General features: G+C 42.2%; 29 non-coding genes across 29 annotated transcripts; all 29 read right to left on the bottom strand.

The window, feature by feature from the left end:
- Positions 1-259: 259 nt before the first annotated feature.
- Positions 260-372, bottom strand: LOC147167914 (U5 spliceosomal RNA). Its single transcript, XR_015096064.1, has one exon. It is a non-coding gene; the product is annotated as a U5 spliceosomal RNA (small nuclear RNA).
- A 395-nt stretch (positions 373-767) lies between these two features.
- On the bottom strand, positions 768-880 carry LOC147167913 (U5 spliceosomal RNA). Its single transcript, XR_015096185.1, has one exon. It is a non-coding gene; the product is annotated as a U5 spliceosomal RNA (small nuclear RNA).
- Positions 881-1,274: 394 nt separating this feature from the next.
- On the bottom strand, positions 1,275-1,387 carry LOC147167912 (U5 spliceosomal RNA). Its single transcript, XR_015096092.1, has one exon. It is a non-coding gene; the product is annotated as a U5 spliceosomal RNA (small nuclear RNA).
- Positions 1,388-1,782: 395 nt separating this feature from the next.
- LOC147167911 (U5 spliceosomal RNA) lies at positions 1,783-1,895 on the bottom strand. Its single transcript, XR_015096104.1, has one exon. It is a non-coding gene; the product is annotated as a U5 spliceosomal RNA (small nuclear RNA).
- Positions 1,896-2,290: 395 nt separating this feature from the next.
- Positions 2,291-2,403, bottom strand: LOC147167910 (U5 spliceosomal RNA). The gene has a single exon (XR_015096184.1). It is a non-coding gene; the product is annotated as a U5 spliceosomal RNA (small nuclear RNA).
- Positions 2,404-2,797: 394 nt separating this feature from the next.
- Positions 2,798-2,910, bottom strand: LOC147167909 (U5 spliceosomal RNA). The gene has a single exon (XR_015096183.1). It is a non-coding gene; the product is annotated as a U5 spliceosomal RNA (small nuclear RNA).
- Positions 2,911-3,305: 395 nt separating this feature from the next.
- LOC147167908 (U5 spliceosomal RNA) lies at positions 3,306-3,418 on the bottom strand. The gene has a single exon (XR_015096200.1). It is a non-coding gene; the product is annotated as a U5 spliceosomal RNA (small nuclear RNA).
- Positions 3,419-3,813: 395 nt separating this feature from the next.
- LOC147167907 (U5 spliceosomal RNA) lies at positions 3,814-3,926 on the bottom strand. Its single transcript, XR_015096182.1, has one exon. It is a non-coding gene; the product is annotated as a U5 spliceosomal RNA (small nuclear RNA).
- Positions 3,927-4,320: 394 nt separating this feature from the next.
- On the bottom strand, positions 4,321-4,433 carry LOC147167906 (U5 spliceosomal RNA). Its single transcript, XR_015096091.1, has one exon. It is a non-coding gene; the product is annotated as a U5 spliceosomal RNA (small nuclear RNA).
- Positions 4,434-4,828: 395 nt separating this feature from the next.
- LOC147167905 (U5 spliceosomal RNA) lies at positions 4,829-4,941 on the bottom strand. Its single transcript, XR_015096103.1, has one exon. It is a non-coding gene; the product is annotated as a U5 spliceosomal RNA (small nuclear RNA).
- A 394-nt stretch (positions 4,942-5,335) lies between these two features.
- On the bottom strand, positions 5,336-5,448 carry LOC147167904 (U5 spliceosomal RNA). Its single transcript, XR_015096145.1, has one exon. It is a non-coding gene; the product is annotated as a U5 spliceosomal RNA (small nuclear RNA).
- Positions 5,449-5,843: 395 nt separating this feature from the next.
- On the bottom strand, positions 5,844-5,956 carry LOC147167903 (U5 spliceosomal RNA). Its single transcript, XR_015096189.1, has one exon. It is a non-coding gene; the product is annotated as a U5 spliceosomal RNA (small nuclear RNA).
- Positions 5,957-6,350: 394 nt separating this feature from the next.
- LOC147167902 (U5 spliceosomal RNA) lies at positions 6,351-6,463 on the bottom strand. The gene has a single exon (XR_015096181.1). It is a non-coding gene; the product is annotated as a U5 spliceosomal RNA (small nuclear RNA).
- A 395-nt stretch (positions 6,464-6,858) lies between these two features.
- On the bottom strand, positions 6,859-6,971 carry LOC147167901 (U5 spliceosomal RNA). The gene has a single exon (XR_015096138.1). It is a non-coding gene; the product is annotated as a U5 spliceosomal RNA (small nuclear RNA).
- Positions 6,972-7,365: 394 nt separating this feature from the next.
- LOC147167900 (U5 spliceosomal RNA) lies at positions 7,366-7,478 on the bottom strand. Its single transcript, XR_015096128.1, has one exon. It is a non-coding gene; the product is annotated as a U5 spliceosomal RNA (small nuclear RNA).
- A 394-nt stretch (positions 7,479-7,872) lies between these two features.
- LOC147167899 (U5 spliceosomal RNA) lies at positions 7,873-7,985 on the bottom strand. Its single transcript, XR_015096078.1, has one exon. It is a non-coding gene; the product is annotated as a U5 spliceosomal RNA (small nuclear RNA).
- A 394-nt stretch (positions 7,986-8,379) lies between these two features.
- Positions 8,380-8,492, bottom strand: LOC147167898 (U5 spliceosomal RNA). The gene has a single exon (XR_015096180.1). It is a non-coding gene; the product is annotated as a U5 spliceosomal RNA (small nuclear RNA).
- Positions 8,493-8,887: 395 nt separating this feature from the next.
- LOC147167897 (U5 spliceosomal RNA) lies at positions 8,888-9,000 on the bottom strand. Its single transcript, XR_015096178.1, has one exon. It is a non-coding gene; the product is annotated as a U5 spliceosomal RNA (small nuclear RNA).
- Positions 9,001-9,395: 395 nt separating this feature from the next.
- Positions 9,396-9,508, bottom strand: LOC147167896 (U5 spliceosomal RNA). Its single transcript, XR_015096179.1, has one exon. It is a non-coding gene; the product is annotated as a U5 spliceosomal RNA (small nuclear RNA).
- A 394-nt stretch (positions 9,509-9,902) lies between these two features.
- LOC147167895 (U5 spliceosomal RNA) lies at positions 9,903-10,015 on the bottom strand. The gene has a single exon (XR_015096090.1). It is a non-coding gene; the product is annotated as a U5 spliceosomal RNA (small nuclear RNA).
- A 395-nt stretch (positions 10,016-10,410) lies between these two features.
- Positions 10,411-10,523, bottom strand: LOC147167894 (U5 spliceosomal RNA). The gene has a single exon (XR_015096102.1). It is a non-coding gene; the product is annotated as a U5 spliceosomal RNA (small nuclear RNA).
- A 394-nt stretch (positions 10,524-10,917) lies between these two features.
- On the bottom strand, positions 10,918-11,030 carry LOC147167893 (U5 spliceosomal RNA). Its single transcript, XR_015096144.1, has one exon. It is a non-coding gene; the product is annotated as a U5 spliceosomal RNA (small nuclear RNA).
- A 395-nt stretch (positions 11,031-11,425) lies between these two features.
- On the bottom strand, positions 11,426-11,538 carry LOC147167892 (U5 spliceosomal RNA). Its single transcript, XR_015096167.1, has one exon. It is a non-coding gene; the product is annotated as a U5 spliceosomal RNA (small nuclear RNA).
- A 394-nt stretch (positions 11,539-11,932) lies between these two features.
- On the bottom strand, positions 11,933-12,045 carry LOC147167891 (U5 spliceosomal RNA). The gene has a single exon (XR_015096089.1). It is a non-coding gene; the product is annotated as a U5 spliceosomal RNA (small nuclear RNA).
- A 395-nt stretch (positions 12,046-12,440) lies between these two features.
- On the bottom strand, positions 12,441-12,553 carry LOC147167890 (U5 spliceosomal RNA). Its single transcript, XR_015096127.1, has one exon. It is a non-coding gene; the product is annotated as a U5 spliceosomal RNA (small nuclear RNA).
- A 394-nt stretch (positions 12,554-12,947) lies between these two features.
- On the bottom strand, positions 12,948-13,060 carry LOC147167889 (U5 spliceosomal RNA). Its single transcript, XR_015096177.1, has one exon. It is a non-coding gene; the product is annotated as a U5 spliceosomal RNA (small nuclear RNA).
- Positions 13,061-13,455: 395 nt separating this feature from the next.
- Positions 13,456-13,568, bottom strand: LOC147167888 (U5 spliceosomal RNA). The gene has a single exon (XR_015096085.1). It is a non-coding gene; the product is annotated as a U5 spliceosomal RNA (small nuclear RNA).
- Positions 13,569-13,963: 395 nt separating this feature from the next.
- Positions 13,964-14,076, bottom strand: LOC147167887 (U5 spliceosomal RNA). Its single transcript, XR_015096176.1, has one exon. It is a non-coding gene; the product is annotated as a U5 spliceosomal RNA (small nuclear RNA).
- A 394-nt stretch (positions 14,077-14,470) lies between these two features.
- Positions 14,471-14,583, bottom strand: LOC147167886 (U5 spliceosomal RNA). The gene has a single exon (XR_015096088.1). It is a non-coding gene; the product is annotated as a U5 spliceosomal RNA (small nuclear RNA).
- Positions 14,584-27,071: the final 12,488 nt, after the last annotated feature.

Here is a 27,071-nt window from a genome sequence, read left to right as displayed (position 1 = left end):
AAACAAATTGTACGTATGATCCGGGCGATGAACTTGCTCAATCGGCTTTTCGAGCCAGAGGAATGGATGGCGTCCATTACGCAATGGTTTGTTGTACAGTGGACAATCATGGAATCAAAGCCAAAATTTGTATCTGTATCAAAACCTAACTACTGTACAAGTTGGATTTCCACAACAGTCATCTGGGTAATTCAGCTAAATCTTAGTACAATTCCAGCAAGAGTGCAACACGAGTGATCTTTTTGTTAACATTCAGAGATGCTCTGACGAAGCAGAGCAACAAAAAATTGCCATTAACTCATTCTATCCCTCTCCACGGAAATCTTTAGTAAAAGGCGAAAGATTTGTACGCTTTGAAGAGAAATGTGAGCTGCTTTGGAGTGTGCTACGGAAAAACAAATAGCCTTTAACCGATACCCCTGACAGTCAAGGTTTCTTTTTGTGTTGAATGATGGAAGGCACAGACCAAATTCGACATCAGCATGTCCCAGGGACCGATCAAGTTGAAAAACAAATTATACGTATGATCCGGCCGATGAACTTGCTCAATCGGCTTTTCGAGCCAGAGGAATGGATGGCGTCCATTACGCAATGGTTTGTTGTACAGTGGACAATCATGGAATCAAAGCCAAAATTTGTATCTGTATCAAAACCTAACTACTGTACAAGTTGGATTTCCACAACAGTCATCTGGGTAATTCAGCTAAATCTTAGTACAATTCCAGCAAGAGTGCAACATGAGTGATCTTTTTGTTAACATTCAGAGACGCTCTGACGAAGCAGAGCAACAAAAAATTGCCATTAACTCATTCTATCCCTCTCCACGGAAATCTTTAGTAAAAGGCGAAAGATTTGTACGCTTTGAAGAGAAATGTGAGCTGCTTTGGCGTGTGCTACGGAAAAACAAATAGCCTTTAACCGATACCCCCGACAGTCAAGGTTTCTTTTTGTGTTGAATGATGGAACGCACAGACCAAATTCGACATCAGCGTTGCCAAGGGACCGACAAGTTTAAAAACAAATTGTACGTATGATCCGAGCGATGAACTTGCTCAATCGGCTTTTCGAGCCAGAGGAATGGATGGCGTCCATTACGCAATGGTTTGTTGTACAGTGGACAATCATGGAATCAAAGCCAAAATTTGTATCTGTATCAAAACCTAACTACTGTACAAGTTGGATTTCCACAACAGTCATCTGGGTAATTCAGCTAAATCTTAGTACAATTCCAGCAAGAGTGCAACACGAGTGATCTTTTTGTTAACATTCAGAGATGCTCTGACGAAGCAGAGCAACAAAAAATTGCCATTAACTCATTCTATCCCTCTCCACAGAAATCTTTAGTAAAAGGCGAAAGATTTGTACGCTTTGAAGAGAAATGTGAGCTGCTTTGGAGCGTGCTACGGAAAAACAAATAGCCTTTAACCGATACCCCTGACAGTCAAGGTTTCTTTTTGTGTTGAATGATGGAAGGCACAGACCAAATTCGACATCAGCATGTCCCAGGGACCGATCAAGTTGAAAAACAAATTGTACGTATGATCCGGGCGATGAACTTGCTCAATCGGCTTTTCGAGCCAGAGGAATGGATGGCGTCCATTACGCAATGGTTTGTTGTACAGTGGACAATCATGGAATCAAAGCCAAAATTTGTATCTGTATCAAAACCTAACTACTGTACGAGTTGGATTTCCACAACAGTCATCTGGGTAATTCAGCTAAATCTTAGTACAATTCCAGCAAGAGTGCAACATGAGTGATCTTTTTGTTAACATTCAGAGATGCTCTGACGAAGCAGAGCAACAAAAAATTGCCATTAACTCATTCTATCCCTCTCCACGGAAATCTTTAGTAAAAAGCGAAAGATTTGTACGCTTTGAAGAGAAATGTGAGCTGCTTTGGAGTGTGCTACGGAAAAACAAATAGCCTTTAACCGATACCCCCGACAGTCAAGGTTTCTTTTTGTGTTGAATGATGGAAGGCACAGACCAAATTCGACATCAGCATGTCCCAGGGACCGATCAAGTTGAAAAACAAATTGTACGTATGATCCGGGCGATGAACTTGCTCAATCGGCTTTTCGAGCCAGAGGAATGGATGGCGTCCATTACGCAATGGTTTGTTGTACAGTGGACAATCATGGAATCAAAGCCAAAATTTGTATCTGTATCAAAACCTAACTACTGTACAAGTTGGATTTCCACAACAGTCATCTGGGTAATTCAGCTAAATCTTAGTACAATTCCAGCAAGAGTGCAACATGAGTGATCTTTTTGTTAACATTCAGAGACGCTCTGACGAAGCAGAGCAACAAAAAATTGCCATTAACTCATTCTATCCCTCTCCACGGAAATCTTTAGTAAAAGGCGAAAGATTTGTACGCTTTGAAGAGAAATGTGAGCTGCTTTGGAGTGTGCTACGGAAAAACAAATAGCCTTTAACCGATACCCCCGACAGTCAAGGTTTCTTTTTGTGTTGAATGATGGAAGGCACAGACCAAATTCGACATCAGCGTTGCCCAGGGACCGACAAGTTTAAAAACAAATTATACGTATGATCCGGGCGATGAACTTGCTCAATCGGCTTTTCGAGCCAGAGGAATGGATGGCGTCCATTACGCAATGGTTTGTTGTACAGTGGACAATCATGGAATCAAAGCCAAAATTTGTATCTGTATCAAAACCTAACTACTGTACAAGTTGGATTTCCACAACAGTCATCTGGGTAATTCAGCTAAATCTTAGTACAATTCCAGCAAGAGTGCAACATGAGTGATCTTTTTGTTAACATTCAGAGACGCTCTGACGAAGCAGAGCAACAAAAAATTGCCATTAACTCATTCTATCCCTCTCCACGGAAATCTTTAGTAAAAGGCGAAAGATTTGTACGCTTTGAAGAGAAATGTGAGCTGCTTTGGAGTGTGCTACGGAAAAACAAATAGCCTTTAACCGATACCCCCGACAGTCAAGGTTTCTTTTTGTGTTGAATGATGGAAGGCACAGACCAAATTCGACATCAGCATGTCCCAGGGACCGATCAAGTTGAAAAACAAATTGTACGTATGATCCGGGCGATGAACTTGCTCAATCGGCTTTTCGAGCCAGAGGAATGGATGGCGTCCATTACGCAATGGTTTGTTGTACAGTGGACAATCATGGAATCAAAGCCAAAATTTGTATCTGTATCAAAACCTAACTACTGTACAAGTTGGATTTCCACAACAGTCATCTGGGTAATTCAGCTAAATCTTAGTACAATTCCAGCAAGAGTGCAACACGAGTGATCTTTTTGTTAACATTCAGAGATGCTCTGACGAAGCAGAGCAACAAAAAATTGCCATTAACTCATTCTATCCCTCTCCACGGAAATCTTTAGTAAAAGGCGAAAGATTTGTACGCTTTGAAGAGAAATGTGAGCTGCTTTGGAGTGTGCTACGGAAAAACAAATAGCCTTTAACCGATACCCCTGACAGTCAAGGTTTCTTTTTGTGTTGAATGATGGAAGGCACAGACCAAATTCGACATCAGCATGTCCCAGGGACCGATCAAGTTGAAAAACAAATTATACGTATGATCCGGCCGATGAACTTGCTCAATCGGCTTTTCGAGCCAGAGGAATGGATGGCGTCCATTACGCAATGGTTTGTTGTACAGTGGACAATCATGGAATCAAAGCCAAAATTTGTATCTGTATCAAAACCTAACTACTGTACAAGTTGGATTTCCACAACAGTCATCTGGGTAATTCAGCTAAATCTTAGTACAATTCCAGCAAGAGTGCAACATGAGTGATCTTTTTGTTAACATTCAGAGACGCTCTGACGAAGCAGAGCAACAAAAAATTGCCATTAACTCATTCTATCCCTCTCCACGGAAATCTTTAGTAAAAGGCGAAAGATTTGTACGCTTTGAAGAGAAATGTGAGCTGCTTTGGCGTGTGCTACGGAAAAACAAATAGCCTTTAACCGATACCCCCGACAGTCAAGGTTTCTTTTTGTGTTGAATGATGGAACGCACAGACCAAATTCGACATCAGCGTTGCCAAGGGACCGACAAGTTTAAAAACAAATTGTACGTATGATCCGAGCGATGAACTTGCTCAATCGGCTTTTCGAGCCAGAGGAATGGATGGCGTCCATTACGCAATGGTTTGTTGTACAGTGGACAATCATGGAATCAAAGCCAAAATTTGTATCTGTATCAAAACCTAACTACTGTACAAGTTGGATTTCCACAACAGTCATCTGGGTAATTCAGCTAAATCTTAGTACAATTCCAGCAAGAGTGCAACACGAGTGATCTTTTTGTTAACATTCAGAGATGCTCTGACGAAGCAGAGCAACAAAAAATTGCCATTAACTCATTCTATCCCTCTCCACAGAAATCTTTAGTAAAAGGCGAAAGATTTGTACGCTTTGAAGAGAAATGTGAGCTGCTTTGGAGCGTGCTACGGAAAAACAAATAGCCTTTAACCGATACCCCTGACAGTCAAGGTTTCTTTTTGTGTTGAATGATGGAAGGCACAGACCAAATTCGACATCAGCATGTCCCAGGGACCGATCAAGTTGAAAAACAAATTGTACGTATGATCCGGGCGATGAACTTGCTCAATCGGCTTTTCGAGCCAGAGGAATGGATGGCGTCCATTACGCAATGGTTTGTTGTACAGTGGACAATCATGGAATCAAAGCCAAAATTTGTATCTGTATCAAAACCTAACTACTGTACGAGTTGGATTTCCACAACAGTCATCTGGGTAATTCAGCTAAATCTTAGTACAATTCCAGCAAGAGTGCAACATGAGTGATCTTTTTGTTAACATTCAGAGATGCTCTGACGAAGCAGAGCAACAAAAAATTGCCATTAACTCATTCTATCCCTCTCCACGGAAATCTTTAGTAAAAAGCGAAAGATTTGTACGCTTTGAAGAGAAATGTGAGCTGCTTTGGAGTGTGCTACGGAAAAACAAATAGCCTTTAACCGATACCCCCGACAGTCAAGGTTTCTTTTTGTGTTGAATGATGGAAGGCACAGACAAAATTCGACATCAGCGTTGCCCAGGGACCGACAAGTTTAAAAACAAATTATACGTATGATCCGGGCGATGAACTTGCTCAATCGGCTTTTCGAGCCAGAGGAATGGATGGCGTCCATTACGCAATGGTTTGTTGTACAGTGGACAATCATGGAATCAAAGCCAAAATTTGTATCTGTATCAAAACCTAACTACTGTACAAGTTGGATTTCCACAACAGTCATCTGGGTAATTCAGCTAAATCTTAGTACAATTCCAGCAAGAGTGCAACACGAGTGATCTTTTTGTTAACATTCAGAGATGCTCTGACGAAGCAGAGGAACAAAAAATTGCCATTAACTCATTCTATCCCTCTCCACGGAAACCTTTAGTAAAAGGCGAAAGATTTGTACGCTTTGAAGAGAAATGTGAGCTGCTTTAGAGTGTGCTACGGAAAAACAAATAGCCTTTAACCGATACCCCTGACAGTCAAGGTTTCTTTTTGTGTTGAATGATGGAAGGCACAGACCAAATTCGACATCAGCATGTCCCAGGGACCGATCAAGTTGAAAAACAAATTGTACGTATGATCCGGGCGATGAACTTGCTCAATCGGCTTTTCGAGCCAGAGGAATGGATGGCGTCCATTACGCAATGGTTTGTTGTACAGTGGACAATCATGGAATCAAAGCCAAAATTTGTATCTGTATCAAAACCTAACTACTGTACAAGTTGGATTTCCACAACAGTCATCTGGGTAATTCAGCTAAATCTTAGTACAATTCCAGCAAGAGTGCAACACGAGTGATCTTTTTGTTAACATTCAGAGATGCTCTGACGAAGCAGAGCAACAAAAAATTGCCATTAACTCATTCTATCCCTCTCCACGGAAATCTTTAGTAAAAGGCGAAAGATTTGTACGCTTTGAAGAGAAATGTGAGCTGCTTTGGAGTGTGCTACGGAAAAACAAATAGCCTTTAACCGATACCCCCGACAGTCAAGGTTTCTTTTTGTGTTGAATGATGGAAGGCACAGACCAAATTCGACATCAGCGTTGCCCAGGGACCGACAAGTTTAAAAACAAATTGTACGTATGATCCGGGCGATGAACTTGCTCAATCGGCTTTTCGAGCCAGAGGAATGGATGGCGTCCATTACGCAATGGTTTGTTGTACAGTGGACAATCATGGAATCAAAGCCAAAATTTGTATCTGTATCAAAACCTAACTACTGTACAAGTTGGATTTCCACAACAGTCATCTGGGTAATTCAGCTAAATCTTAGTACAATTCCAGCAAGAGTGCAACATGAGTGATCTTTTTGTTAACATTCAGAGACGCTCTGACGAAGCAGAGCAACAAAAAATTGCCATTAACTCATTCTATCCCTCTCCACGGAAATCTTTAGTAAAAGGCGAAAGATTTGTACGCTTTGAAGAGAAATGTGAGCTGCTTTGGAGTGTGCTACGGAAAAACAAATAGCCTTTAACCGATACCCCCGACAGTCAAGGTTTCTTTTTGTGTTGAATGATGGAAGGCACAGACCAAATTCGACATCAGCATGTCCCAGGGACCGATCAAGTTGAAAAACAAATTGTACGTATGATCCGGGCGATGAACTTGCTCAATCGGCTTTTCGAGCCAGAGGAATGGATGGCGTCCATTACGCAATGGTTTGTTGTACAGTGGACAATCATGGAATCAAAGCCAAAATTTGTATCTGTATCAAAACCTAACTACTGTACGAGTTGGATTTCCACAACAGTCATCTGGGTAATTCAGCTAAATCTTAGTACAATTCCAGCAAGAGTGCAACACGAGTGATCTTTTTGTTAACATTCAGAGATGCTCTGACGAAGCAGAGCAACAAAAAATTGCCATTAACTCATTCTATCCCTCTCCACAGAAATCTTTAGTAAAAGGCGAAAGATTTGTACGCTTTGAAGAGAAATGTGAACTGCTTTGGAGTGTGCTACGGAAAAACAAATAGCCTTTAACCGATACCCCCGACAGTCAAGGTTTCTTTTTGTGTTGAATGATGGAAGGCACAGACCAAATTCGACATCAGCGTTGCCCAGGGACCGACAAGTTTAAAAACAAATTGTACGTATGATCCGGGCGATGAACTTGCTCAATCGGCTTTTCGAGCCAGAGGAATGGATGGCGTCCATTACGCAATGGTTTGTTGTACAGTGGACAATCATGGAATCAAAGCCAAAATTTGTATCTGTATCAAAACCTAACTACTGTACAAGTTGGATTTCCACAACAGTCATCTGGGTAATTCAGCTAAATCTTAGTACAATTCCAGCAAGAGTGCAATATGAGTGATCTTTTTGTTAACATTCAGAGACGCTCTGACGAAGCAGAGCAACAAAAAATTGCCATTAACTCATTCTATCCCTCTCCACGGAAATCTTTAGTAAAAAGCGAAAGATTTGTACGCTTTGAAGAGAAATGTGAGCTGCTTTGGAGTGTGCTACGGAAAAACAAATAGCCTTTAACCGATACACCCGACAGTCAAGGTTTCTTTTTGTGTTGAATGATGGAAGGCACAGACCAAATTCGACATCAGCGTTGCCCAGGGACCGACAAGTTTAAAAACAAATTGTACGTATGATCCGGGCGATGAACTTGCTCAATCGGCTTTTCGAGCCAGAGGAATGGATGGCGTCCATTACGCAATGGTTTGTTGTACAGTGGACAATCATGGAATCAAAGCCAAAATTTGTATCTGTATCAAAACCTAACTACTGTACAAGTTGGATTTCCACAACAGTCATCTGGGTAATTCAGCTAAATCTTAGTACAATTCCAGCAAGAGTGCAACACGAGTGATCTTTTTGTTAACATTCAGAGACGCTCTGACGAAGCAGAGCAACAAAAAATTGCCATTAACTCATTCTATCCCTCTCCACGGAAATCTTTAGTAAAAGGCAAAAGATTTGTACGCTTTGAAGAGAAATGTGAGCTACTTTGGAGTGTGCTACGGAAAAACAAATAGCCTTTAACCGATACCCCCGACAGTCAAGGTTTCTTTTTGTGTTGAATGATGGAACGCACAGACCAAATTCGACATCAGCGTTGCCAAGGGACCGACAAGTTTAAAAACAAATTGTACGTATGATCCGAGCGATGAACTTGCTCAATCGGCTTTTCGAGCCAGAGGAATGGATGGCGTCCATTACGCAATGGTTTGTTGTACAGTGGACAATCATGGAATCAAAGCCAAAATTTGTATCTGTATCAAAACCTAACTACTGTACAAGTTGGATTTCCACAACAGTCATCTGGGTAATTCAGCTAAATCTTAGTACAATTCCAGCAAGAGTGCAACATGAGTGATCTTTTTGTTAACATTCAGAGACGCTCTGACGAAGCAGAGCAACAAAAAATTGCCATTAACTCATTCTATCCCTCTCCACGGAAATCTTTAGTAAAAGGCGAAAGATTTGTACGCTTTGAAGAGAAATGTGAGCTGCTTTGGAGTGTGCTACGGAAAAACAAATAGCCTTTAACCGATACCCCCGACAGTCAAGGTTTCTTTTTGTGTTGAATGATGGAAGGCACAGACCAAATTCGACATCAGCATGTCCCAGGGACCGATCAAGTTGAAAAACAAATTGTACGTATGATCCGGGCGATGAACTTGCTCAATCGGCTTTTCGAGCCAGAGGAATGGATGGCGTCCATTACGCAATGGTTTGTTGTACAGTGGACAATCATGGAATCAAAGCCAAAATTTGTATCTGTATCAAAACCTAACTACTGTACAAGTTGGATTTCCACAACAGTCATCTGGGTAATTCAGCTAAATCTTAGTACAATTCCAGCAAGAGTGCAACACGAGTGATCTTTTTGTTAACATTCAGAGATGCTCTGACGAAGCAGAGCAACAAAAAATTGCCATTAACTCATTCTATCCCTCTCCACGGAAATCTTTAGTAAAAGGCGAAAGATTTGTACGCTTTGAAGAGAAATGTGAGCTGCTTTGGAGTGTGCTACGGAAAAACAAATAGCCTTTAACCGATACCCCTGACAGTCAAGGTTTCTTTTTGTGTTGAATGATGGAAGGCACAGACCAAATTCGACATCAGCATGTCCCAGGGACCGATCAAGTTGAAAAACAAATTATACGTATGATCCGGGCGATGAACTTGCTCAATCGGCTTTTCGAGCCAGAGGAATGGATGGCGTCCATTACGCAATGGTTTGTTGTACAGTGGACAATCATGGAATCAAAGCCAAAATTTGTATCTGTATCAAAACCTAACTACTGTACAAGTTGGATTTCCACAACAGTCATCTGGGTAATTCAGCTAAATCTTAGTACAATTCCAGCAAGAGTGCAACATGAGTGATCTTTTTGTTAACATTCAGAGACGCTCTGACGAAGCAGAGCAACAAAAAATTGCCATTAACTCATTCTATCCCTCTCCACGGAAATCTTTAGTAAAAGGCGAAAGATTTGTACGCTTTGAAGAGAAATGTGAGCTGCTTTGGCGTGTGCTACGGAAAAACAAATAGCCTTTAACCGATACCCCCGACAGTCAAGGTTTCTTTTTGTGTTGAATGATGGAACGCACAGACCAAATTCGACATCAGCGTTGCCAAGGGACCGACAAGTTTAAAAACAAATTGTACGTATGATCCGAGCGATGAACTTGCTCAATCGGCTTTTCGAGCCAGAGGAATGGATGGCGTCCATTACGCAATGGTTTGTTGTACAGTGGACAATCATGGAATCAAAGCCAAAATTTGTATCTGTATCAAAACCTAACTACTGTACAAGTTGGATTTCCACAACAGTCATCTGGGTAATTCAGCTAAATCTTAGTACAATTCCAGCAAGAGTGCAACACGAGTGATCTTTTTGTTAACATTCAGAGATGCTCTGACGAAGCAGAGCAACAAAAAATTGCCATTAACTCATTCTATCCCTCTCCACAGAAATCTTTAGTAAAAGGCGAAAGATTTGTACGCTTTGAAGAGAAATGTGAGCTGCTTTGGAGCGTGCTACGGAAAAACAAATAGCCTTTAACCGATACCCCTGACAGTCAAGGTTTCTTTTTGTGTTGAATGATGGAAGGCACAGACCAAATTCGACATCAGCATGTCCCAGGGACCGATCAAGTTGAAAAACAAATTGTACGTATGATCCGGGCGATGAACTTGCTCAATCGGCTTTTCGAGCCAGAGGAATGGATGGCGTCCATTACGCAATGGTTTGTTGTACAGTGGACAATCATGGAATCAAAGCCAAAATTTGTATCTGTATCAAAACCTAACTACTGTACGAGTTGGATTTCCACAACAGTCATCTGGGTAATTCAGCTAAATCTTAGTACAATTCCAGCAAGAGTGCAACATGAGTGATCTTTTTGTTAACATTCAGAGATGCTCTGACGAAGCAGAGCAACAAAAAATTGCCATTAACTCATTCTATCCCTCTCCACGGAAATCTTTAGTAAAAAGCGAAAGATTTGTACGCTTTGAAGAGAAATGTGAGCTGCTTTGGAGTGTGCTACGGAAAAACAAATAGCCTTTAACCGATACCCCCGACAGTCAAGGTTTCTTTTTGTGTTGAATGATGGAAGGCACAGACAAAATTCGACATCAGCGTTGCCCAGGGACCGACAAGTTTAAAAACAAATTATACGTATGATCCGGGCGATGAACTTGCTCAATCGGCTTTTCGAGCCAGAGGAATGGATGGCGTCCATTACGCAATGGTTTGTTGTACAGTGGACAATCATGGAATCAAAGCCAAAATTTGTATCTGTATCAAAACCTAACTACTGTACAAGTTGGATTTCCACAACAGTCATCTGGGTAATTCAGCTAAATCTTAGTACAATTCCAGCAAGAGTGCAACACGAGTGATCTTTTTGTTAACATTCAGAGATGCTCTGACGAAGCAGAGGAACAAAAAATTGCCATTAACTCATTCTATCCCTCTCCACGGAAACCTTTAGTAAAAGGCGAAAGATTTGTACGCTTTGAAGAGAAATGTGAGCTGCTTTAGAGTGTGCTACGGAAAAACAAATAGCCTTTAACCGATACCCCTGACAGTCAAGGTTTCTTTTTGTGTTGAATGATGGAAGGCACAGACCAAATTCGACATCAGCATGTCCCAGGGACCGATCAAGTTGAAAAACAAATTGTACGTATGATCCGGGCGATGAACTTGCTCAATCGGCTTTTCGAGCCAGAGGAATGGATGGCGTCCATTACGCAATGGTTTGTTGTACAGTGGACAATCATGGAATCAAAGCCAAAATTTGTATCTGTATCAAAACCTAACTACTGTACAAGTTGGATTTCCACAACAGTCATCTGGGTAATTCAGCTAAATCTTAGTACAATTCCAGCAAGAGTGCAACACGAGTGATCTTTTTGTTAACATTCAGAGATGCTCTGACGAAGCAGAGCAACAAAAAATTGCCATTAACTCATTCTATCCCTCTCCACGGAAATCTTTAGTAAAAGGCGAAAGATTTGTACGCTTTGAAGAGAAATGTGAGCTGCTTTGGAGTGTGCTACGGAAAAACAAATAGCCTTTAACCGATACCCCCGACAGTCAAGGTTTCTTTTTGTGTTGAATGATGGAAGGCACAGACCAAATTCGACATCAGCGTTGCCCAGGGACCGACAAGTTTAAAAACAAATTGTACGTATGATCCGGGCGATGAACTTGCTCAATCGGCTTTTCGAGCCAGAGGAATGGATGGCGTCCATTACGCAATGGTTTGTTGTACAGTGGACAATCATGGAATCAAAGCCAAAATTTGTATCTGTATCAAAACCTAACTACTGTACAAGTTGGATTTCCACAACAGTCATCTGGGTAATTCAGCTAAATCTTAGTACAATTCCAGCAAGAGTGCAACACGAGTGATCTTTTTGTTAACATTCAGAGATGCTCTGACGAAGCAGAGCAACAAAAAATTGCCATTAACTCATTCTATCCCTCTCCACAGAAATCTTTAGTAAAAGGCGAAAGATTTGTACGCTTTGAAGAGAAATGTGAGCTGCTTTGGAGTGTGCTACGGAAAAACAAATAGCCTTTAACCGATACCCCCGACAGTCAAGGTTTCTTTTTGTGTTGAATGATGGAAGGCACAGACCAAATTCGACATCAGCATGTCCCAGGGACCGATCAAGTTTAAAAACAAATTGTACGTATGATCCGGGCGATGAACTTGCTCAATCGGCTTTTCGAGCCAGAGGAATGGATGGCGTCCATTACGCAATGGTTTGTTGTACAGTGGACAATCATGGAATCAAAGCCAAAATTTGTATCTGTATCAAAACCTAACTACTGTACAAGTTGGATTTCCACAACAGTCATCTGGGTAATTCAGCTAAATCTTAGTACAATTCCAGCAAGAGTGCAACATGAGTGATCTTTTTGTTAACATTCAGAGACGCTCTGACGAAGCAGAGCAACAAAAAATTGCCATTAACTCATTCTATCCCTCTCCACGGAAATCTTTAGTAAAAAGCGAAAGATTTGTACGCTTTGAAGAGAAATGTGAGCTGCTTTGGAGTGTGCTACGGAAAAACAAATAGCCTTTAACCGATACACCCGACAGTCAAGGTTTCTTTTTGTGTTGAATGATGGAAGGCACAGACCAAATTCGACATCAGCGTTGCCCAGGGACCGACAAGTTTAAAAACAAATTGTACGTATGATCCGGGCGATGAACTTGCTCAATCGGCTTTTCGAGCCAGAGGAATGGATGGCGTCCATTACGCAATGGTTTGTTGTACAGTGGACAATCATGGAATCAAAGCCAAAATTTGTATCTGTATCAAAACCTAACTACTGTACAAGTTGGATTTCCACAACAGTCATCTGGGTAATTCAGCTAAATCTTAGTACAATTCCAGCAAGAGTGCAACATGAGTGATCTTTTTGTTAACATTCAGAGACGCTCTGACGAAGCAGAGCAACAAAAAATTGCCATTAACTCATTCTATCCCTCTCCACGGAAATCTTTAGTAAAAGGCGAAAGATTTGTACGCTTTGAAGAGAAATGTGAGCTGCTTTGGAGTGTGCTACGGAAAAACAAATAGCCTTTAACCGATACCCCCGACAGTCAAGGTTTCTTTTTGTGTTGAATGATGGAAGGCACAGACCAAATTCGACATCAGCATGTCCCAGGGACCGATCAAGTTGAAAAACAAATTGTACGTATGATCCGGGCGATGAACTTGCTCAATCGGCTTTTCGAGCCAGAGGAATGGATGGCGTCCATTACGCAATGGTTTGTTGTACAGTGGACAATCATGGAATCAAAGCCAAAATTTGTATCTGTATCAAAACCTAACTACTGTACAAGTTGGATTTCCACAACAGTCATCTGGGTAATTCAGCTAAATCTTAGTACAATTCCAGCAAGAGTGCAACACGAGTGATCTTTTTGTTAACATTCAGAGATGCTCTGACGAAGCAGAGCAACAAAAAATTGCCATTAACTCATTCTATCCCTCTCCACGGAAATCTTTAGTAAAAGGCGAAAGATTTGCACGCTTTGAAGAGAAATGTGAGCTGCTTTGGAGTGTGCTACGGAAAAACAAATAGCCTTTAACCGATACCCCTGACAGTCAAGGTTTCTTTTTGTGTTGAATGATGGAAGGCACAGACCAAATTCGACATCAGCATGTCCCAGGGACCGATCAAGTTGAAAAACAAATTGTACGTATGATCCGGGCGATGAACTTGCTCAATCGGCTTTTCGAGCCAGAGGAATGGATGGCGTCCATTACGCAATGGTTTGTTGTACAGTGGACAATCATGGAATCAAAGCCAAAATTTGTATCTGTATCAAAACCTAACTACTGTACAAGTTGGATTTCCACAACAGTCATCTGGGTAATTCAGCTAAATCTTAGTACAATTCCAGCAAGAGTGCAACATGAGTGATCTTTTTGTTAACATTCAGAGACGCTCTGACGAAGCAGAGCAACAAAAAATTGCCATTAACTCATTCTATCCCTCTCCACGGAAATCTTTAGTAAAAGGCGAAAGATTTGTACGCTTTGAAGAGAAATGTGAGCTGCTTTGGCGTGTGCTACGGAAAAACAAATAGCCTTTAACCGATACCCCCGACAGTCAAGGTTTCTTTTTGTGTTGAATGATGGAACGCACAGACCAAATTCGACATCAGCGTTGCCAAGGGACCGACAAGTTTAAAAACAAATTGTACGTATGATCCGAGCGATGAACTTGCTCAATCGGCTTTTCGAGCCAGAGGAATGGATGGCGTCCATTACGCAATGGTTTGTTGTACAGTGGACAATCATGGAATCAAAGCCAAAATTTGTATCTGTATCAAAACCTAACTACTGTACAAGTTGGATTTCCACAACAGTCATCTGGGTAATTCAGCTAAATCTTAGTACAATTCCAGCAAGAGTGCAACACGAGTGATCTTTTTGTTAACATTCAGAGATGCTCTGACGAAGCAGAGCAACAAAAAATTGCCATTAACTCATTCTATCCCTCTCCACAGAAATCTTTAGTAAAAGGCGAAAGATTTGTACGCTTTGAAGAGAAATGTGAGCTGCTTTGGAGCGTGCTACGGAAAAACAAATAGCCTTTAACCGATACCCCTGACAGTCAAGGTTTCTTTTTGTGTTGAATGATGGAAGGCACAGACCAAATTCGACATCAGCATGTCCCAGGGACCGATCAAGTTGAAAAACAAATTGTACGTATGATCCGGGCGATGAACTTGCTCAATCGGCTTTTCGAGCCAGAGGAATGGATGGCTTCCATTACGCAATGGTTTGTTTTACAGTGGACAATCATGGAATCAAAGCCAAAATGTGTATCTGTATCAAAACCTAACTACTGTACAACTTGGTATTCCACAACAGTCATCTGGGTAATTCAGCTAAATCTTAGTACAATTCCAGCAAGAGTGCAACATGAGTGATCTATTTGTTACAGCATCTATTTGTTTGAAGAAAAAGGTGAGCTGCTTCTGGGTCTGCTGCGGAAAACAAATAGCCTTTGGCTGATGTCCTTGACAGTCAAGGTGTCACTTTGTTCTAATGCATGATGGAAGGCACCAACTGATTTCGACATCAGCGTTGCCCAGCGACTGACAAGTTTAAAAACAAAAATGTATGTATGATCCGGGGGATGAACCTACGGTGGCCGGGAGGTGCAAAACACTTTTGCAAAGCTCGAGGCAAATTTTACAAATCAAAAAACCAAATTACATTGCCATAACAAGTTTAAAAGTCCTGAAACAAATTTACATTTGAGAAAACAAATTAACAAGACGAGAAACTTTTTTTACAACCGCCAACACAAATATACAAGTGACAAAATACTTGGTGTTTTGCCCGTTTTGTGGCGAACATATGAGCCAATTGACTCAATTGTGTTTTACGTGTGGTCGGTCGGACGGAAGAACCAGCCCCACGTCAGACGTCAGGAGGCGGACCAGATCTGCTGCAGCAGTGTATTAAGTATTTTAACGAGGGGCACAGGTACGCTGTAATAATGGACATAATGTCAAGTTAACATCAAGTTCACATCAGCTTGAGGTCGCTCAAAAGCAAACTCAATGAAGCCGGATTTTATCGCAGATATGATTACTCCTCTGCAAACGCCATAATTAGGGCCATCCGACTGGAACTTCGAACACCTGGGCAGCTGTTTGGCAACCGTACGATGTGGCAAGTACTCAAAAGTACAATCTACGAGTGAAGAGGGATCGCGTAATGACTTTGCTCCGGGAGTTCAACCACAAGAGGAGCGAGAGGAAAGCATGCAGAAGGTTTATCAGAACCTTAAGAACCTACCACTCAATGGGACTGAACTATATGTGTCACACGAATGGTTATGACAACCTTAAACCATTTGGTTTGGCGCTTTCCGGATGTATTGATGACTTTTCACGCAAAGTGCTGTGGCTTGCTTGTGAACCTTCAAATAATGACTTAAGTGTCATTGGTCACTATTTTCTATCATGTGTGCAAAACCTCGCTGTCATTCCCATGAGACTGAGGACTGATTGTGGCACGGAGAACAGACCAATGGCTGTAATTCAGTGCACCCTACGCCACCACCACAAAGACTACTACTCTGGAGCGTCCAGCCACCTGTATGGATCATCCACAAACAACCAGAGGATTGAGTCCTGGTGGTCCATATTCAGAAAAGTGAGGTAAGTGGCCTTCATAAAATCATTTACCTTTTATTTCATTCTTTCACTCAAATATATGTTTATGCTTAAATGGCATTTTATTAATATAATAATATATATATCTGTAGGAGTCAGTTCTGGATGGAGCTATTTGCAGACCTGAGAGACGCCGGACACTTCAACGGGAGTCATGAGCATCGGTGTCTACTGAGATACTGTTATGGTGACGTTATTCAGAAGAACTTGGATGAATGTGTTGGATTGTGGAACAGTCATAGGATCTGACCCTCCAAAACAGCATCATGTCCAGGAGTGCCCAATGAGCTTTACAACTTACCACACAGGTAATATTTGGTGGTAGGTTGTATTTGCTTTGTGTATATCAAATAAATGTTATAATATATTGTTTAACATCGGTTTGACGTCAGAGACTGTGGCTTTCAAAAAGAACAAGCCAAACTTGATGCCTTTCCTGAGGCTCACCTGACAAGAGCTCCATGTGGGGATGCAAACATGCAGGAGTACCTGGACTTGGCCATGGAGAGAAATAATTTATGGAAGGTATAGAGAGCTGGCAGTCTGCAACTGAACTCTATCTGAGACTAAAAGACATTACTCAGCTGTGACTGGAAGAGACATTTATTATACAGGTGTAAGTTGAAATGTATACAAAGTGTCTCAAATTGTCGACCACAGCTTTATTGTTTTAAAGTGGGAAACAAAAATGTAATAAAAGTAAAGCAAAGTAATGCGCATGCTTTCCTTTTTTTTTTTTTTTTAATAGATTAATTCTTGAACTACTTGTGATTTAGGAACAGACCACAATTTGAAAAAGATGTATCTAAAACTGAGAGGGGGAAAAAACATGCTCACATATTTTCACATTATGAAAAACATTCGCAACTTCAAGTGCACCAATGAAAACAGCATAAACATTTTTTAGAGCTCCAGGGGTCCAATAAAAACAGCAGAACAAACATTTTTAGAGCTCCAGAGGCCATCCAATATGGCTTATAAACAGCCAAATCCTGGACTATTTTGAATTCCAAAGTCCATTTGTTACTTGAATCCAGGAATGGTAATTTCAAAAGTTTGAACATGTATTTGCCATTGGGAAAGGAGAACCTTCAAGGAACTGTATTTGTGGCTTTGGTTCCAAGCCAGAAGGAGGAAGTGATGTCAATCCCGTTGCAAACATCAAAACGTCCTCCACAGACACAGCAGCCACACTTTCTGCAAAACAAAACACAAATTCAGATATACTGTACACGATAATGTGGCTTTCCAAGTAGTTATTAAGAAAAAGAAAGAACGTACAAACCTTCACAGTCAAGGAAATAGTATGCCCAATAAGCCAAGGTTTGACTTTCTTTATGTCTCCTATTGCGGCCTGAAGTTCTGAGGTCAGGTCTGAAGAGTCTCTCAAGTTAAAGGCCAGTGAGTCGCTTTTCAGAGTGGCACAGAACGGGGTTCAGCAAAGAAGGGTGTTGCTGTAGTGCTGTGAGAAACTGAAGGGCTGAAAAGCCATATTTGAATCTACAAAGTGAACACTTTCACTGCTGTGTAATACAGACAAGCAACTAAATTATCGAAAGAAAACTATATTTCCAACTTGACGTTGGTTGTGTTACTTAAAATACAACACTTGCACATGGCAAAGAAAGGTTTACAAACTGGTCACATGCAGAAAAAAGCAGGTTGGCATGGGTATTTATAGATAGGCACGAAGCAGAGAATGGAGAGACAGACATCAGATCTAACAACATCTTGTCACAGTGACCAACTGGTATACATGCCAAACTAATTTCTTGTGTGGGCGTGGGGAGGGCGGACATATTTAAAATTGACTTTACCTGTCAATTATAGATGAGTTCCGGTCATTAACATACCTCCGGAGATGGTCTGCAACAATGCCTTTCTTTTCTTCCACAGAAGTCACATACCTTGGCAGCCTGCTGTCTGTAACACTGTGCTGTGTCTCATGATGCATTCTTGCAAAACATCCAATGAAACAGCATTCTCAATCTGAAAGACAAAAAAACGCATCAACATCATTGTAAACTGTATATCCTTGCATATTTGTATTCAGTAGCAATACATGGCATGGTTTGTCCTACCAAACTGTATGCGTTATGCTATTCTCACCTCTCGCAAATCTTTGCCTATTTCCTCATCAGTTATTACATTAACCGTTGATTTGAATGAAGGCTGGCAAACAAGATACACTCTTAGAAGTAAAAGACGGCTCCGATCCCCTCATTGGAAGCGTCCACTTCCACAACAAATTGCCGTTGTGGATCTGGCATTGTAAGGATTGGTGCTGTGACAAAGCGTTGTTTGAAAGCTTGGAATGCGGCTTCCGCCTCTGGGGACCAGCTAAACCTCACCAGAGGAGAGTTGAGGGTATGCAGAGGGGAAGCTATTGCGCTGAACCCTCTGATGAAGCGCCTGTAAAAGTTAGCAAACCCAAGGAATTGCTGAACCTTCTTGCGGCTAACAGGTTGTGGGCCACTCCCTCACGACGCTACTTTTAGCCGGATCCATCTGTACCTTCCCAGGGGCTATGACAAAGCCCAGGAAGGAGATGGTTTTGGCATGAAAAACACTTTTCTCTGCTTTGACATAACGTTTGTTCTTAAGCATTCTTTGAAGAACTTTGGAAATGTGGATTTTATGCGTGGCTAGGTCTGACGAGTATATAAGTATGTCGTCTAAATAAACATACACAAACTGGTCCAGAAAGTCTCTCAAAACATCATTAATCATGGCCTGGAAAACAGCAGGAGCATTAGTGAGACCGAAGGGCATGACTAGGTACTCGTAATGGCCACTAGGTTTATTAAACCCTGTTTTCCATTCATCCCCCTCCCTGATCCTAATGAGATGCTATGCATTGCGTAGGTCCAATTTGGTAAAGATCTTAGCTTGTTGAAGATTTTCAAACACTGATGACATGAGAGGGAGGGGGTAACGGTTTTTGATTGTAAAGTCATTAAGGAGGCTATAGTCTATACAAGGCCGTAAAGAACCATCCTTTTTCCCCACAAAAAAGAAACCCGCTCCCGCTGGTGATGACGAAGGATGAATCAGTCCAGCCTTCAGGGAAGTGTCAATGTATTCCTTCTGGTCCTGAAGCAGAATATAAGCGGCCCTTGGGAATTGTGAAACCTGGAATCAGCTCTATGGCACAGTCATAGGTACGATGCGGTGGGAGCGACATGGCTTTGGTCTTGTTGAATACATCCTGGAGGTGACGATAGCAAGGAGGCACGATGCTCAGATCTGGGTATTCAGAGTCTGTGAGGGAATTAACTGAAATATGATTAACAGTTGTAATGTCCGCTTCCTGAATTGGTGAATCAACCCCATGGCTCACACAATCCATTCCCCATCCCAGAACTTCACCAGTCAACCAGTTCACATGGGGGTTGTGTTCACGCAACCATGGGTGTCCCAGGACCAGAGTCTGTGAAGGAGACTGAAACACATGAAAAACTAGGTGCTCCTTATGTTTGCCAACATGGAGCTCAATGAATTCTGTGATGTGTGTAATGGTGAATAACTCACTACCATTTAGTGCCCTAGCCTTAATGGGCTTAATTAGCAGCTCATTCTTGGCACTAAAATGTCTCACAAGCCCCCAATCGATCAGGCTCTCATCTGCCCCAGAGTCTATCAGGGCATGGAGGTCTGACTTGACTCACTGCTTTGGTCCTTTTGAATGGGCAGGCAGCCACGAGGTGATCTTGGTTCCCGCAGTAAAAGCACCGACCTTCCAGCTGTTGGCGCCGTCTCTCCTGCGAGAGCCGCGCTCTGCCCAGTTGCGTGGGCTCCTCCTCTGATCCCAAGGGAACGTGTTGGCGCTGAACTGACGAGGAACGGAGAGGAGTTGACACACCTGATGAGAGCGGGGATCCGTCCGTCGTCCTTGCCCTGTGACCGCGGCTCTGCGTAACCTCCTGCAGCCGATGATCCGTCCGGATGGCAAGGGCGATGAGGGAGTCCAAGTCCGGAGGCAGATCAACTGGGACGAGTAGCTCTTGGATAGACGTCGTCAGGCCCTTGAGGAAGACGTCATAGAGCGCTGTGGAATTCCAGCCACTCTCTGCCGTGAGAGTGCTGAAGCGGATGGCGTAGTCACTCATGGAGTCATTTCCTTGTTTCAGGCTGCTTAGCTGCCGGGCCTTTTCCCGGTCTAAGCAGGCTGGATCAAAGACCCTCTGAAGGGCGGCTCGGAAGTCCGTGACGGAGCCGCACAGTGGGGAATTGCGTTCCCACTCTGCCGTGGCCCAGGCTCTGGCTCTCCTAGTCAGGACTCAGAGGCAAGCCGCTGCTCCTCCGGGTTGAGAGAAGCTAGTTGAGGTGTCTCAGGCATCTTGTTCGGATGCATCCCGGACGCCTCCCTAGAGAGGTGTTACGGGCATGTCCCACCGGCAGGAGGCCCCGGGGACGGCCCATGACACACTGGAGAGACTATGTCTCTTGGCTGGCCTGGGAACACCTTGGGATCCCGCCAGTGGAGCTGGTTGAAGTGGCTGGGGAGAGGGAAGTCTGGACTTCCCTCCTAAAGCTGCTGCCACCGCGACCCGACCTCGGACAATCGGTAGAAGATGAATGTATGGATGAAAATTTGTAATCCTGTAGGAAATGTAATAGCAAAAATATGAGGCATTGATTGTGCTGTAGAAAACTGAGGTAATGGGGACTGTATATATAGATACTGAAGTGTCACCACGAAAGCTATGAAAGTTTCCTCCATGGCAGCCTTTGCTCATGTTCCATGGAAACGAAGTCCAGATTTAAAGGCTAGATTCAAAGGCTGCGTGAATCTGGACACCGATCGAGTTGCGCCAAAAGTGACGTTACGTGTTTATGCTACATTCACACCAAAAGCGGTGGATGCGTTCTGGAACGCTTCCTTCGCTAGCGTTTCACTGCGTAGAGTTTTTTCAAACGCATGCCGCTCTTTCGTGCATTTGGAGGAGGAGGCGTGTCAACTTCTTTAGAGCACTAATTTAGCGAGTCAACAAAAGAGAGCACAGTACTTCTACTTCTTTCTTTTCTTTTTAGGTACGTGTTTACTTCCGCTTTTTTAGTCACATGAGGTGAAGCCTTCGAAGGCTTTGAAGGACCCAGCCTGTGTACCAATGGCTAGTTTAGATTCCCTGTTCCTCGTTACCTCGCTTTGACTATACCTTGTCTTTTACCTCGGCTAGATCTTGGATTTGTGTAAATATTGTGTCTATTAGCTTACCTTGCACTTTTTCTGCAAACATTTTTTTTAGTCATTCACATCCACATTTTTTGTGTGTGCGCTTTCTGTTTGCATTTTAGTCCCTTGCCGTTTGGTAAGAGTTTTGTGTTCATACTTTCACATTGTGTGCAGGTTTTGATTTTTTTGTAAATAGTCTTTTGTAAATCTTTATTTGTGTGTTCATTTTTGGGATCCGCACGCCTCTACTTCTTTTTTCAACTTACACGTATGTGACTGCTATAAAGACAGTAAACTTGTGTCTGGAATGGATTCAAATTAATTAACAGCGTTTCCAAATGACTCCTGCCAACAACACAAACAATTTTCATTAATCGAAAAGATGATAAGATACTGTACATATATAGAAAACGTGTCTATTGTATTTTGTTGTAAATTGAAGGAATGCTTGTGGTCATATTCCAGGATATGAGTTTCAGCATTTTCACAAAAACATCCCTGCAACACACAGTCAGTTTTGACTAAAACAACCTCTATTATGTGAGAAACATGTCCTAACTCGCCTTATGACCCAGTTTTGGTCCTGTCAAGCCCAGTTAAACCCACAGTTTGTTTGTGTGTGTGTGTGGGGGGGGGTGCGTCCACTTTTACACCAAAATCCCCAGAAACGTATGTTTGAGAATGATGATGCATGCGCACGCACGCACACAAACACCATTGTCCGCCAAAAGAATTTCTGCTATCTCCAGCACTTTTGTAACTCCCTCATCTGTGTCCTGCTTACGTCCTCTCCTTGTCAAGTCAGCACGCAAACCTGCACAATAACAGGACAATGGAAGGTCAGATATGTAAGAAACAGAAGGTAGGGATTGTCGCCTGAGAGTGCAACATTTTGTGAAAACATAAAAATACAAATGACACATGGTCACAATGGGTCAGAATATCTCCTATGCCTCACAGCTATACAGCTGATTTGAGTCTGATTAAATGTACGACCATGTTTATTTTGTCAGATGCTATAAAGTGTTAAAATGTTGAATACTACACTGTGCACAATGTACAGTTTAAAAATAAAATAGACCTGAAAGTTCAGCTCCTGGTTAGTCCAGCAGAGACAACATGTTCACGAATATCTCAAATTTCTTTCACCAGCCTAAATCAAGCAAAAGCACCTTTCAATAAGATTAATTGATCAAAAGGGAAATTTTGGAGTAGCAGAGGGCTTGTGTTTATTAATTCTCAGTCATGTATGCCTGTTTCTATACTTGGGTACATATAATTTTGGCAGTGAAAGTTGTGTGACAATATCATACCAGTTGAAAACAGTTTAATTTTCTTGACATTATGATGCACTCAAGAAAGAGCCCCAGTGCAGCTTAAAAAATAGCAATCAACCCATTTTTTGTACATTTTAATCGATAATAGGGGTGAAAGATTAACAAACAAGTGATATATTAATATGCATTGCAGTAGTGTTCCAGTTTTTAAAGAACTTTATTTACTTACACATCATTTACAAACACATTCAAATTCCAAATATAAAACAAGCAAAACATGATTTACACAAAAGATTTACAGTCTTTTAAAACACACACAATTCTAATAGTCCAGTGATTTACAATTGTAAAATGTGCCAATGATTTACAATTGTAAAAAGTTATTTTTGTCCTTATTTGTTTTCATTTCTTAAGTTTCCTGTATCGGCCTGTCCAGTGGCTGTTGTGAGTGGTTTGCCAGCTACCTTTCTGACCATGTCCGACAGGTAAAGGCTGAAAATGTTATCTCTGAGCCATTGCCAGTCTCTAAAGGTGTGCCACAAGGCTCCATTCTGGGTCCAACCTTTTTCGCCATCTTCATCAATGACATAGCCAAAACTGTTGGAAATTCCTGGATTCATCTCTACGCTGATGATGCAATCATATATCCGGTTTGACCTTCATTCAAAATTGTCTCTGTCTCCAGTTTAGCCTTACCTCTGTGGAGCAGGCCTTCCATAAGATCCATCTTCGCCTCAACACTGCCACAAGACTACACAAGCCGTAAGCAAGCAATCAGTCATCCTACTATTACTAGTGCTGACGGATAAAATTTGGAATTTGCCACTTCTTATAAATATTTAGGTATCTGGTTGGATTCATCACTGTCATTTGCCACACACATCAGTAACCTGCAAGCTAAGGTTAAAGCCAGATGATCTTGCCTTTTTTGCAATAAAGCCTCATTCACTCATGCCACAAAGTGCATGCTAGTGAAGATGACATTGTTGCCTATTCTTGACTATGGAGACCTTATTTACAGAATAGCACCAAACTCCACTCTTAAAAAAATGGACACCCTTTATCATTTAGCTATCCGATTTGTGACAAATGCCCCATTTCAGACTCACCATTGCGATCTTTACAAATTAGTGGGCTGGCCATCTCTTCAAACACGGCGGCTTCATCACTGGTTTGTCTTTATCTATAAAACTTTTCTTGGCATGACAACATCCTACCTCATCACTTCTTCATCTTGCTCAGATGACAAAATAGTCTCAAAGGGCTACACATGCCCACAGGTGACAAATATTAACATCTGCTGATCAAACCACAAGAAGGAAAACAAAAACAAAAAACATTAGGGGAAAAATAAGAAACCTGGACAAGGGACCGCAAATGTGGTAATCCCCCTTCCAGGATGACCAGGCTGCAATGGATGCCGAATGGGCAACAATTTACACAGTATGTGATGTTAAACAATATTAACTAGAATAGTGTGAAAGTCCATATAGGAAGTTGAAGCACTGCAAGAAAACACCGTCAGGGAAGTGGGTCCTCATACAAACCCGACCCGGTTAGTTTGGGCAGCCATCTTCATGTCAGAACTGTGATGACATGGTTAAAATAACATGACGGACTGACGATTACAGTTTGGTTTGGGTTGAAGAAATGACGGACTGACGATGGCAAACAGGTGTCCAGGGCGGTGATGAATGACGAACCGGCAAAAATTTGTACACTGCCAATTTGTATATTGCCTGCCTCTGACTTTTGTAGCCAGATGTTCAAGGGTGTACCAGGGCGCTGTTGTGGAAAATGGAAACTAACAGTTTCAACAGATGTGAGAGAAATTAGGTGTTATGTAAGCCATTGTCAGAATCATCTTTATTTGCCAAGAAACACAGAAGGAATTTGTCCCTGGTAGTTTGAGCCACACTAATTACAGTAAGAAGCAGAGGTCGGCATTCCGTCAATATTAATCCATCAAAGATGGACGACCATTTTGTTGACGATAAACGATTGACGAAAAGCTTAGAAAATGTATGGAGTCAGCATTGCCAAAAGTGGGTTTTTGTTGATTTAAATGTAATAAAAAATAACCGGATCATGGATTGACAAATGATAAAAAGAAAATTTGTGGAATAATTTAGGAACTGAGCTTAAAATATGTCACATGCTTAGTTTAAAAACTTGTTTAAAAGCAAAGTAAAAAATTAATATTTTTTATATAGATGAATCAGTATGAGACTATAAGTGTAATGAAAATTGTAAATGTTAGCATGAGGATATGATTCATAAATGTATTATGGTATATGCCTATGAATTTCATGTACAAATGTTGCTGGCAAATGTACGCACGTCAAGGTGCAGTTGTATACATGACCATTTTTCTTTTATTTAAATATATTAACCTATTATTGTATCAATAATGAAATAAGTCAAAACGTACAAAGAGGCGTAGGACTAGATACGTTTTCAACTTTTTCCTACTCCCTTTTGAACATGTAAACCGTGACGAATGATGAGTGTGTAAGGATTTTTCTTCTTTTTAATGTTTATTTGTATTTTTCTGCTACTTTTTTTTACATGTTTATATGTTCAATAAACAAAATCCCAAACAATCAATAAAACATTGACAGACAACCACTTCTGTCTCAAGTAAGTTGACAGCAGACGCTGGTTGGTTATCTCACCTTATTTAAGCACACAAACAGCTTCTGTTGACCATTACTGACGAAAAAAAGAATAATGTCAGACGAAACTGCCGACACGAGCAACAACCGCCAATGTTTGCCTCAACTACTCTGCTCGCGCTCCCCGCCTCCCTTCCCATGAGTCACGTGATGCATTCACAAACAATTGGACATAAAACGTCAGAAAAGAACTTAGGGCTGAAATATGTGTGCCACCAGAAACTGAATCCAAATAATTTACATTTGAATTTGAATCGCTTAAAGACCAAATGAGGTAATTTCATAAAATGCCAAATAGGGTCACAATTGAGGTAATTGAAAAAAACATTGTCCGACAAATAAAGCATGAAAAACTATATTTGACAAAACAATCGTTTTTTCGAAGTTAGAGCCTGGCAACCAACAAACGTGATATCATACCGGGGACAACAATGGCAGAGCTCAATACGGAAAGTATACAAAGCCAGTCAAAAATAGATTCAGAAAGCGATGTCGAGCGTAAATGAGGAGATCCAAGTCTTTGAAGAGTTGGAGGAAGAGGAGGAGGTTGACATGTTATATGTTGGACCATATATAAGCCAGACTGACGCTGAAAATGTTGTGCCCGGACGACCTGACATGGAGTGGAGACGAGACCCATCAAGATTAGAAGATTGGTCAAATATAGCCTATAGGCTGCGGGTATTAGTTTAGCATTATTGTTTTTTTTTTCTTTTTTTAAAGAGCTCAGTATTGTTCATTCGGAAATGTCATCATCATTGCTCTTTTTTTTTTTTTTTTTTTTTTTTAAATATATATATATATATATATATATATACACATATATACATACATATATACATATATACATACACACATACATACATTTTTATTTTTTTTGTGTGTGTGGGTGAGTATGTGTGTGTGCGTGCGTGCGTGCGTGCGTGCGTGTGTTTGTTAGCTCACCAGAAAACCTATTAGAAAAAAAAAATCTCATACCGTTCACCTAAATCGAACACCAGGAGACCCGAGGGGACCGAAGAAAACCAAGGAAGGTGAAATCCAGCACCGACCAGACACCCCCCACCAGAACTCCTCCCCAGCCCAAGAAACATCCAGACCCCAACAAATCCAAAAAACATAAAATCAGGGAGGCCTCAAGAGACCAACGGAGAGACCGAGAAAAGGAAGGAAGGACAGACGAAGCCGCGTGAGATCCGAGACACCAGCCTCCACCGATTCAATAACCTGAGGAGGAAACAGATTGTGTCTGAGTTTCGGTAGATGCTGGTGTGGTGGATCTGGCATGCATGAAAATCTCCACCAAAGAGGGGAGCCGTCGACCCCCGCCGGAACAGAGCAAGCGCAACACCTCAGGGCCCCCCAGGCCGCGGCAGCGCCAAAGGACGACCCCCGGGCCCCACCAGGGCCACCGGCCGGAGAGCAAACCCAGGAGCAGGAGCGCCCCCCGCCCCAACACGGCCCGCGCCCCCGGCCCAACGCAGCAGGACGGGGCACTGCAGGCCCACCAGGCACCCCACCGGCCCCCAACCCCCGCCCCCCCCCCCCCCCCCACAACCCCCCGCCCCCCATCCACCCCCGCCACCCACCCCAACCCAGCCCCAGCCGCCCCCATGCCCCCAATCCCCCAGACACCCCCCACCCCCAGCACCCCCCCACCCCGCAACCCCACCACCGCCCCCCCCAACAAAGCCGCCCCCCCCCGACCCCACCCCGACCAACCGGCAGCC

The sequence above is a fragment of the Leptonotus elevatus genome, chromosome 9 (genome assembly GCF_054856555.1).
Source record: "Leptonotus elevatus isolate MCC_2025b chromosome 9, RoL_Lele_1.0, whole genome shotgun sequence".
Lineage (NCBI taxonomy): Eukaryota > Metazoa > Chordata > Actinopteri > Syngnathiformes > Syngnathidae > Leptonotus > Leptonotus elevatus.
The sequence above is the reverse complement of the archived record's forward strand: the minus strand, read 5'-3'. Positions and strand labels throughout refer to the sequence as shown.